The sequence below is a fragment of the Myotis lucifugus genome, unplaced genomic scaffold, assembly GCF_000147115.1.
Source record: "Myotis lucifugus unplaced genomic scaffold, Myoluc2.0 scaffold_48, whole genome shotgun sequence".
NCBI lineage: Eukaryota > Metazoa > Chordata > Mammalia > Chiroptera > Vespertilionidae > Myotis > Myotis lucifugus.
The window spans coordinates 5,506,538-5,517,766 of NW_005871096.1; positions in this window are offsets into that span (position 1 = coordinate 5,506,538).

The following is an 11,229-nucleotide window of genomic DNA, read 5'->3' on the forward strand; positions in this document are numbered from 1 at the left end:
AGCCTCAATCTGCCTCGATTGGGGGCAGCTGGCTGGACCCCATCTGTGCATGAATTTGTGCACTGGGCCTTTAGTTATTAATAACTAGCTAATTACAATGATACCATTAGTACTAATTATGTGCCGGATACTATTTTAAGCACTTAGCATGTTATTCTTTCAACACTGATAGATAAGTGCTATTATATTATCACCCGAATTTATAGGTGAGGAAATTAAGGCAGAGAGAGATTAAGTAACTTGCTTGAAGTCACACAGCTTTTAAGTGGCAGAGTTAAAATTTCAACCCAGGTGGTCTGGTTTCGAGGTCCATGCTCTAAACCCTCTGCTCTGTTGCTTCTTAATCACATAATCTCTCTCTATGGAGGTACAAGAAGATGATGATGATGATTTTTTTTTTAAGGAAAAAAAGATTGTCCAGTGTAGACAAATGACTTTTCACAAACACTTCTAGCAGGGGTTCTGTATTATGACTCTCTTGGGGTATACTTACAAACAACAATCTCCCACAAATACTCCTACACAACAGCTGCTTCTCTTGTTTCTACCCATGTAACAAAGTATCTTTAAAGAACTCAATTATTTGAGAGTTGTGAAAATTGCACAGAATGAAGCTTTTTGCCCTAGGTGCTCATAAATTAAGGTCAATAGTAATTGTTCCATTGATTATTTAAAAGAGTTTAATTCTTTTAACTCATGTCAAGGTCCCCTGTGGTGAAAGATATTAATTACAATTTAACTACACCCAAATATTGATGAGAAAAGGCGGTGAACCGAGTACCCAAAAAGCCCCTTTCTGCTTACTGGGTTCAAAACACATTTTTCTACTTGAAATTTGCTACAGAGAGACAGGAAGTCATTTCTATTCTGGTTCTATTTGGCAAACAGACAACATAGGCTTTATTTTTAAGCAATCTATCATAACAAAGTTCCATTATGTCAAAACAAACTAACCGTGCTTAATGATTACATCATAGTGAGATCCACCCCCCATATATTATTCTTTATTCAGAGTAAACATTTTAGTAGAAAAAAGGGTCTTTAAAAATGCTCTGCTTTTTTCCAGTTACCTAAATAACAGGCTAATACCAGAAGGAAAGTTCTTCATTATTCAATAATCATTGCCTTTTTTTTTTTTTTTTTTTACAAAATAATTAGATCAATGTGAGCAAAAAGGATTTCTTTCAATGGTGTGCTTTAGTGCCAGAAATTTCATCACATGGGCTGTACTCTCGGGCACCTGTTGCTTTGGTGGGATGCATAGTGGTCGGGGAGCAGTAGGGAGATTATTCTGTCCTCTCTTGGGAACTAGTTGTACGGGCCCTGGGAATGGAGGCCTGCCCTCCCGGGGGACCCAGGTTGGCCCATCTGTGCCCCAGACAAGCCAGTGTCTGAGACTGTCTTTCCTTGCTGTTTAATTCACACCACCACAGTAATGCAGGACCTCCCCTACCAACTCAGAACACAGACTTGGTTTATTAGCAGGTGTTTTTTTTTCCCAGCAAAATATAATTGGAGTTAATTACATATTAAAACCTTGGAAGGGCTCCCTTTTGATTATTACCATACTGTTGAAATGGAGGTCTTTTATTTATATATTTATTTGTTAATGTGATACCCACCTTATGCCAGGCACAGTCCCATAGCAGAGACAAGTTACACAAACAGTTATAATGCAGTCTGGAAAGGGCTGGGCTGGGTCTTTACTCTTGAGAAACTCATTTTTATCCATCTTTGAATGCTCAGCCAAGGTGATTTATATAGAAATTATCCAGTAAGTGTTTGGGGCCTTAATGAACGTTGCTATGGGAGCCCAGACAATGGGCACCTGAATCAAGGAGGAAGCCAGAGTGAAGAAAGAGTTCCTGGAGAAGGGGACACAATCTGAGTCCTTTTTTCCCCCCTTAATCGAACTGTTGCTTTCTTTATTAATTTGCTAGAGGGCCAGTGCATGAATTCGTGCATGGGTGGGGTCCAGCTGGTCCCTCACCCCATGGGGGCTGATCAGGCTGGGCTGGTGTGGGGGAGGAACTGCGGGAGGTTGGCCGGCCAGCCCCGCCCTCGATTCAGCTGGGGCCGGCCAGGGGGAGGGGCTTCCCCCCACCCTGCAATGGGCCAGTTGGCCGGCCACAGTGCACGTCATAACGACTGGTCGTTCCAGTCATTCTGGTCGCTTGGCTTTTATATATATAGATTATTTAAAATCTGGGGGAATATCTTTATAGCTTCTTTATCTGCTTTCACTTTTTCCAGATAGCCTGACACAGGCTGAGTCTTAAAGGATAAGTCAGCCAGGGTAGAAGGAACACATACAGAAAAGGGGACCTTAATTTAAGATATGTGTCCTCCAACACACACACACACACACACACACACACACACACACACACACACGTGACATGCAGGAGACAGAAGTACGCTCTCTTTGCAAATAGTAATAACTATGCTATTCTCTATTTCAAGGACATTGCAGTAATTAATGTGTGAGAGATGAACTTTGTTACGCTTGAGAATGTCAGAGTTCTACAGGGGAAAAGGGACCATACTGTGATCTATTGTGATATTTTTCACACTACATAATTTGAACTCGTAACTGATTAACCAATTAAAGCGTAAGCAGGCAGGCCTTAAAGGCTACTGCACAACTGAAAGAATGATTTATTACACAGAAGGTTATTGGAATAGAGGAAAGCCAGATTGCATGCAGAGGAACACCACTCTAGGTAGCTGTTCACTGGTGCTTCAGAACCAGGCTTCCTTGTTCAACTTGGAGAAAAGCAGTGCCTTAAATCTCCCTTTTGGAGAGTTCCAATGCACAGTTACAAACTAAAAGGTTTGGAAAATTCATATTCATATAATGTTTATTAATGGCTAAACACACTTCCCAGGAAAATCCTGTATTTTTCTCTTCCCAAGTATCCTCTAAATACCAGTTTTTGAATCATTGCAGTAAGAGAAGATTGAGACACTGAAGGATTTATGGAATTTTATCCCTCTTTGGGGGTTATATTATAGCCATATTTTAAAAAACACCCAAAGATGAATGCCACTAAAGCACACTTTCATTTGTGCTACTGATGCTATACAGGAAGTCCTCACCTAACATCGTCATTAGGTTCTGAGACTTTAAGCAAATGGGGTATAATGAAACCAATTTTGCCATAGGCTAATTAATATGAACAAGAGTTCAGTTCTATGGCATCTCATCAATGTTGCAACAAAATGTCAAAACAAGATGTTATTTGAGGACCTACTGTACTGATTTTAGGAATGCTTTGGTCTATGGCATCATCAATACTGGTGAGTCCTTCTATTCATACTGGTCCTTCGTGGGTTCCAATAAATGCATGTTGGCAGCTGCATAAGTTACATTCCCACTACACAGAGGTGAGAGGGAGCATGATGCAAGGGACAACCCACAAGGATCTCTGTGGGTTTTACCCTTGAGTTGATGAGGAGTTGATGAAGGTGCCTGAATTGATGGGAGAAGTTGATAAAGGTGCCTGAAAAGGTAGGCTGGGACCAGACTGTAAAGCACCTTGCTTGGGTATTTTCTTAAATGCTGGGGCCAGCCAATACCGGTTTTGATCAGAGGAATAACCAGATTTGAACGCTTAGAGAGTCTGTGCTGATGCTATCATTATGGGTAATTAAAAGGGGCCTGAGACTGTGCCAATACCAGGCTGTTATTGTAGGGGAGGGAAGATAATAATCTACCCTTCTGAGTTCTTCGTGGAGACCCCTGTAATAAAATATTAACAAGGGAAAAACTATATAAGTTTACTAACATGTAACCTGTGGGAGATAACCAGGGAAAAATGAGTAACTCAAAAAGGTGGCTTAAAATTCAGGCATAAATACCATCTTCACTGAGAAAAAGGAATGGTGATACAGGTGTCTGAGGGGAATGTAAATGATTTTTAGGAAAAATAAATGGGCCCTTAGAAGAACAGATGGGAGGTATGATAACGTGACAAAGTTGGTCTGGGTGTGACATCAATTCCTAGTCTCCTTTTCCTGTGATAAGAGTCAATCTTCCTCGGTTGATAAAACTCCCAGGCAGGAGATCAATGACGACTGAGTTCCTTTCAGGGGAGTTCAGAGAAAGCCTCTCTCTGTATTTTGCTGCTTTTAAAGTGCTTACAGGTCAAAATAATTAATATACCAAAGTAGCACATTTTAGGGGTGGAGCATGTCCTAAACTCCTACAGTCACATAATATTGGGGTATATTCAGTTACCTTTCAGTGTCTATTAAGCTAGTTCCTAGGAAGGAAGAGAAGAAAATAAAACAAGAATGAGGCAATAGGATGGAGGAAGATATACAAAGAAGAGATCATTGCTACCACTTGGAAACTGAGTGGGTGTTGACGGTGAAGAAAAGTAACAGCCTAGGGTGATAGGGAGGCTTCTGGCAGAAGTAACACTGTGCATCCAACTAAGACAGAGAATGTAGGAGGAGGGGGAAAGATGATGAATTCAATTTGGAGATGTTCAGATTAACATTAGTGGGACACCCAAATACTGATGTACATCAACCCTGACACATTTTCCACATCTACAATTTTGCCATAAATTTGGAGAGGGAGAGACAGAAATTGTAAACGAAGGTTTAAAAACGCCCTTGTGCCACATTTGTCAAGACGAGCAGATTGCAATGGCCTCTTGCAAACATGATCCGCACCAAGTTAATAACTCTTTCTACAGGTGTCTAGTAGAAAGATGACTCTATGGCTGGAATTCATGAGAGATGTCAGGGCTCCAGGTAGAAATTTGGGTGTCATTAGCTGCTGGGGGATGCTGGGGTCCAGCCCCAGCAGGTCCAGGGGTTCCCCAAAGGTGTGGACGGAGTCGGCGAAGAAGGAATGACATGGAGGCAGCCTTCAGTTGATCATCATAACCAGGTTCTGTAGCCAGGTTCTCCAGCCAGGTTCTATCCAGGTTCTCCAGCCATGTTTTGTCTAGGTTCTACAGCCAAGTTCTGTAGACAGGTTCTGTCCAGGATCTTTTGCCATGTTCTCTCGCTAGGTTCTGTCTCTAGGTTCTGTCTCTAGGTTCTGTTTTTTGTTGTCTTTGTTACATCTGTATTTATACCAGTTGATTTTAATCCTATCAATTTCTATTCCAAAGGTTAGGGTGTTTCTTATCTCCATTCCAGGGAGTAAAGATTATGTAGCTTAAGCGTGATTGTTTGTAGTTAAAGTGATTAACTACCCGCCTGGCACTTAGTTAAGGGGTTTTATCTCCTCCCTAACTTCAGGGAAAATCCCTACCTGGGGAAACAACCTTTCTCAGAGAAGTGACCTTGTTTAAAACACATAGCGCTAAGGGGAGCAAACATATTAAGAACAGTATGCTATATATGCCAGGTCCCTTGAAACATATGCTGTGCAGACGTTTCTTCTCTGCAGCGACTGTGTCAAGCAGCAAGGATGGACCGGCTCCCGGCAATTAGCATATAGGTGGGTGGCTGCAGAAACCATGGACACACAGTGGATTTCTTTGCTCAAACTGATTTATACAATTTTGGATGAGAGACATGCAAAGTGAACTTCAAACTGAGCCCTGTTTTATTCAGGAGAATGCACAACAGTTACAATAAATGTTTGTGGACCCACTTGATGGATATATGGATAGATGGATGATCAAGAGAATGAAGAGTATAGTTCATGAAAATCTATAGATATTCTCTTCTTTTACTTTATCTCATCATTTGTTTCAGTTTTAGCTCTGGAAAGAAAAACCATATGACTACCTTCAAGAAGCCAAAAGGCAACATTTGAATGCCTTTAAAAATCAATGAGCCTTTCATTTTTATAAAAAGCCAACTGATTTCAGACCGTTTGCTGTATATTATTCCCATTAGGTAATGATGCCTTTGCAGGAAATCCAGATGGAGATGACCAGCTGAGTATGGGCTGGGTACTGTGCAGCAAGCAAACATGTTATTTCACACATGACTTCTCTTGAGTAAATATGAGCCTTTACATTCCTTGTCAGAGACCAAATGGTTTTAAAAGAAAGAGACGTAGAATGCCAGGCATTGTCACGTAACACCCATATCTTGGTATAGATGGTGAAACTATGGTCCTAGGGGCTGCAGAATATACCAAGTCTCTTTACTAATCAATCACACCACCATCAAGACAGTAAACAGGGCAGATTGGAAACGATTTTTCCATTACCATTGATGGATGCATTTTACCTTTCCAGGGAAAGGTATTTCTGACCCTTCACAAGTCATTGAGGAAATGCTTAAAATGCACAGTTGTGGCCCCAAATGGCCAAGATGTTTTCACACCTCACTATAGGCATCACATGACTTGGGCAATGCCAAGTAAGTTACAAATCCATTTTGTAGTTCAGGAAGGTCATTAGGACTCAGATTCATTATCTGTTGAGACTTTTATTTTCCTTTCATTACTCTCCTTTGAGCGAAATGAAGCTGTAGGAGTAGAGCAGAGTCCTTAGGTCATTCAACCCTGACACATTTTTCGCGTCTACAATTTTGCCATAAATTTGGAGAGGGAGAGACAGAAATTGCAAATGCAGGTATTAAAACCCCCTTGAGCCACATTTGTCAAGATGAGCAGATTTTAAGTGGCCTCTTGCAAACATGATATGCACCAAGCTAATAACTTGTTCATTTGCATGGTGCTTCCCTCCAGAAGTTTCTGAAATTGCTTCTGCAGTCATTACGTACCCCAGAGCTGTTCAGGTTTAGTAGGAAGATTAGAGAGACTATCCAGTTGGTGTCTCTTCCAATGAGATGGAAATGACAAAATTTCCTGTTTACAAACTATCCCAGAACTGCTCCTGCTTTACCTTATCCTACCCCTTATCTGTAGTCAATGTAAATACTCTCAAAACAACTCCTATCTTTTGTCCTCCTACTTGATGCACAAAAAAGCCCATTGACTCCAGGATGGAGGACATGTTGCCTTTCCCACTTACTGCTGCTGCTGCTGGGTTAGATTTCATGCCCCAGGACCTGGTCCATCATGGCCCAATAATCCCTTCCTTTTACAAAGGCTTTCAGTCATGGCAGTTCAGGTTCTTGTTTAACAATAAGTACTCAATAAATAAGTCCACCACCTATACCACCGCTCCCATCACCATCATCATCATCATCACCACCATCATCATTTCTTGGGCTTAACAGGGAATAGCACCAAGTTAAGGGATAAGAAGGCATTATTCAGTACATCTTTAAATCATTTTTTAAAAATATATTTTATTGATATTTTTACAGAGAGGAAGGGAGAGGGAGAGGGATAGAGTTAGAAACATCCATGAGAGAGAAACATCAATTCAGCTGCCTCTTGCATGCCCCCTACTGGGGATGTGCCCGCAACCCAGGTACATGCCCTTGACCGGAATCGAACCTGGGACCCTTCAGTCCGCAGGCCGATGCTCTATCTGCTGAGCCAAACCGGTTAGGGCCATCTTTAAATCATTCATCAGTGTGTCACAGCACCTGGTACTGAAGATTCAGCGGAAAGACTGTGAGACAAGTTGGTAATCTTCAAGGCAAAGAAGGCATTCAAAACGCCCATGCTCCAGACAGGGAGTAGAGGGTTAAGGATTTTCAGGATGGGCGGTGATTTACAAATGAGCTTCCTGGGCAGTGAGAAGGGGGGTGGGAGGGGGAAATGAAGCCAGTTTAAGAATAGCAGAGGCACCTGTGAGACAGGATGCTGTGTTCATGATGACCAGGGAGCTGCTGGATGTAAATGCCTGTGAAGTGGTGGAGAGGCCTGCGGTGAGAACAGCCCAGGGGCCCAATAACCTCGCCTGGCTTCATTCTGTGTCTCTTTAGTCCCAGCTTGTTCTTAGTTTCACGGAAACAACCAAAGCTGACGGACCAAATCCTTCAGCTATAAATCCACCTCACGGCACAAAGAGAGCGAAACCTATAAGCATTCGGATGCCTCTAAAATTAACACGCTACGCTTCTCTGTCATCAGGAGGCTCTGTATAAGAGTTTAAAATGCTAGTCAGGTCACACTGACCTCGGTTTGAATCCCTGGCTCTGTCTTACTAGTTGTGTAACATCAGATGAGTTATATAATTTGTCTGGGGCTCAATGTTCTCATTCATGCAGTGGCAAATGTAATAATACCTACCCGGTTGGGTAATTATGGAAATTAAATGAGATAATGCATATAAAACATCCAGCACAGTGCCCAGCGTGTGGTCAATACACAGTAATTATTATTATTCAAGTCTTTTGGATGGATTGTTTTCTGGTGAGATAAACGGAGAAAGGATAATATAAGTTACAGAGAAAGAAAAAGGAAAGAGATATGGAAAAGAGAGGCAGGACTTTAAAAGCTGATCCCGGAAAAGAGGCACTTAATGACTGTCAGGAAAAAAAAAAAATCCCGAGAGAAAAAGGATAAACATGGCAGGGACTCAAAGACAGAGGCTTAGCTTTGCTTTCTGCCAAGGTTTCATCCATCTGGCCTTGGCTTCTACGCTGGTTTTTCCCTCCAAATGGCAGCTCTAGAAGCCTGGTGTTGCAACTCGCAACTCGGGTCAGGGAGATACTCCATCTCCGAATCGCCCTAAACTTCTATATTCAGTGAAGGCAGATGAGAAATGTACATGTTATTCTTTTGCAGTATAGAATTCTTTTGAGACTCATAAGAGACAGGCCTGTGAAGTGAGCCAGCAGTGACCATGGCAGACATAATCCTATTTCTTTTTGGCTGACAGCTCATGCAGAGAAAAACACTCTTTGATCCAGACAAAGGTAAATGTAGCTTAAATCCCAACACGAAATCCTGACCTTCCATAATCAGCCTCTATTCCCAGTCTGTGATGACCCTAGACACCAGAGATATAAGAAACACAATCAATGCCTTTCTCACTGTTGGGCTGTAACAATGTAATCACCGTAGAAGGCAAAATGCTCAAAGGGTAGAATAACAGATTATTTTTAGGACCTAAGGAGAGGGGGTGGGGAGAACAGAATGGTGTCTTTCCTCATATTTGTTTAATAGCAGATACTGAATGGAGCATCTATTATAGATGAACACACAGAAAATGAACATAAACCTGAATAAGTAATGAGATATCTAGAAAAATGAAACAAATGGTTAACACAGGATTCCCCCACCCCCTTTTTTTATTTGAATCCACTCCTACGGCTTGTTGAATTCTAATCAACTACAAAACCAGGGCAAAATTGCAGTTCTAAGATGAATTTTCAATATGATCTCTTCTGATGTGTCTTTACAAACACGAGAGTTTAAAAAACCAAGTGGAAGCTGGATCTGAATATAAAAATGTAGGGCACGCTTGAGAGGAAGATCAAAGGGCAATCTTTACATGACAAAAATGAGCTTGACCCTGAAGAATCATTGCTTTTATAAAATTAAATACAGATTGAAGTCATGTGCTATGATCCACCCCATCTGTTTAGCAAACAGATATATATACACATATAGTATATATGTGTACACATATATTTTTAGAAAAGAAGAGAAATATGTTTGTTTCACGTTTGTGCTGAATTACTTCCCTAAGACACATTATGTTCTGATTTCTGGGATAACTATGATTGGAATCTGTCTGCTTTTTTTTTTTAAAAAAAAAATGTTTTATTTATTTTTTTACAGAGAGGAAGGGAGAGGGATAGAGAGTTAGAAATATCCATGAGAGAGAAACATCGATCAGCTGTCTCCTGCACACTCCCTATTGGGGATGTGTCCACAACCAAGGTACATGCCCTTGAATGGAATCAAACCTGGGACCCTGGAGTCTGCAGGCCGATGCTCTATTCACTGAGCCAAACAGGTTAGGGCGGAATCTGTCTGCTTTTGTCCCTAACTTAAGTGAGCGTGGTTGGCCTGCGTGGAAGGTGAGTTCCCAGACATGGGAGCACCTGGGGCTTCTGACTTCTACAAAGACAGAAACGGTCTCATTTCTGGATTCAGACACGTACCCTACTGTGTAAGTTTCCCCTCGTCCTGCGTGGGTTAGGGTTCAGGATCTGGAAGAGGGGCCGCACACAAATGAGACGAGACAAGAGATAATAATTTAGAAATTGGGGGGCCAGGCGAGAGCCCATCCCAAGAGGATGGACTCCGCTTGTGCTCAGGCCTCACCAACTTCTGATTCAGTTTGGGATCCACCCATAGCCCTTAGGCAGGCAAGTTCCAGTAACAGGCAGACTATCTTACCAGTAAGGATTTACATGACTATCTGGTGGGGAAGTTGCTTCAGCTACCATTGTCTCAACTAAACAGTCAGTGCATAGCTCTGACCTTTGCCAGGGCTCAAGGGTCACCAGCATTCGGGACTCTTTGACCACACCTCTCTGCTAGAGAAGACAATAGGCGGCTTCCCACACCCTACACTTATCACTTTCCTTGAGGCTGCCCAAAGCTGGTGCTACTTTCACGCCCTGTGAGCTCTGCCACTGAGGTCCATGGTTCCTTGTTGGTGTAAGGAACTCAGCCCAGTCCTGCCACTGCCTCAAGCCAGGAACTCCACTCATTTAACCATGAGCTTGATGTGCAGCCCAGTGTGAGGCCAGAGAAGAGAGAGACGTCTGTGCTCAGAGGGACAGAATATTTAAGATTGGGCCTCTGCTTTAAGATTTGGGACTCAGTTTTGTCCTTTAGTGGCCTATATATCAACTAGTGACCCAGTGCGTGAAATCGCATGAGACTCAGACCCATGGGAAATTGCGTGAGACCCGGGACCCCTGAGCCCACCAGTGCTGTGGCACTCCCCTAAGTCCCTGTGCGCTGTGGGACCCAGAGTCAAGTCCCCGGCCACCTGTGTGTGCCTTGCCGTGCACGCAGCCTCCTGGTGACCAATCTTTGGTCGTTACAGCATTATGACCACTGGGTTTTTATTATATAGACTAGAGGCCCAGCGCACGAAATTCGTGCATGGGGAGGAGGGGTGTCCCTCAGCCCAGCCTGCACCCTCTCCAATCTGGGACCCCTCAAGGAATGTCTGACTGCCCATTTAGGCCCGATCCTGGTGGGATGAGATTGGGCCTAAACGGGCAGTCAGACATCTCTCTCACAATCCAGGACTGCTGGGTCCCAACTGCTCGCCTGCCTGCCTGCCTAATTACCCCTAACAGCTTCTGCCTGCCAGCCTGATCACCCCCTAACCACTCCCCTGCCAGCCTGATCGACGCCTGACTGCTCCCCTGCCGGCCCAATTGCCCCTAACTGCCCTTCCCTGCTGGCCCGGTCACCCCCAACTG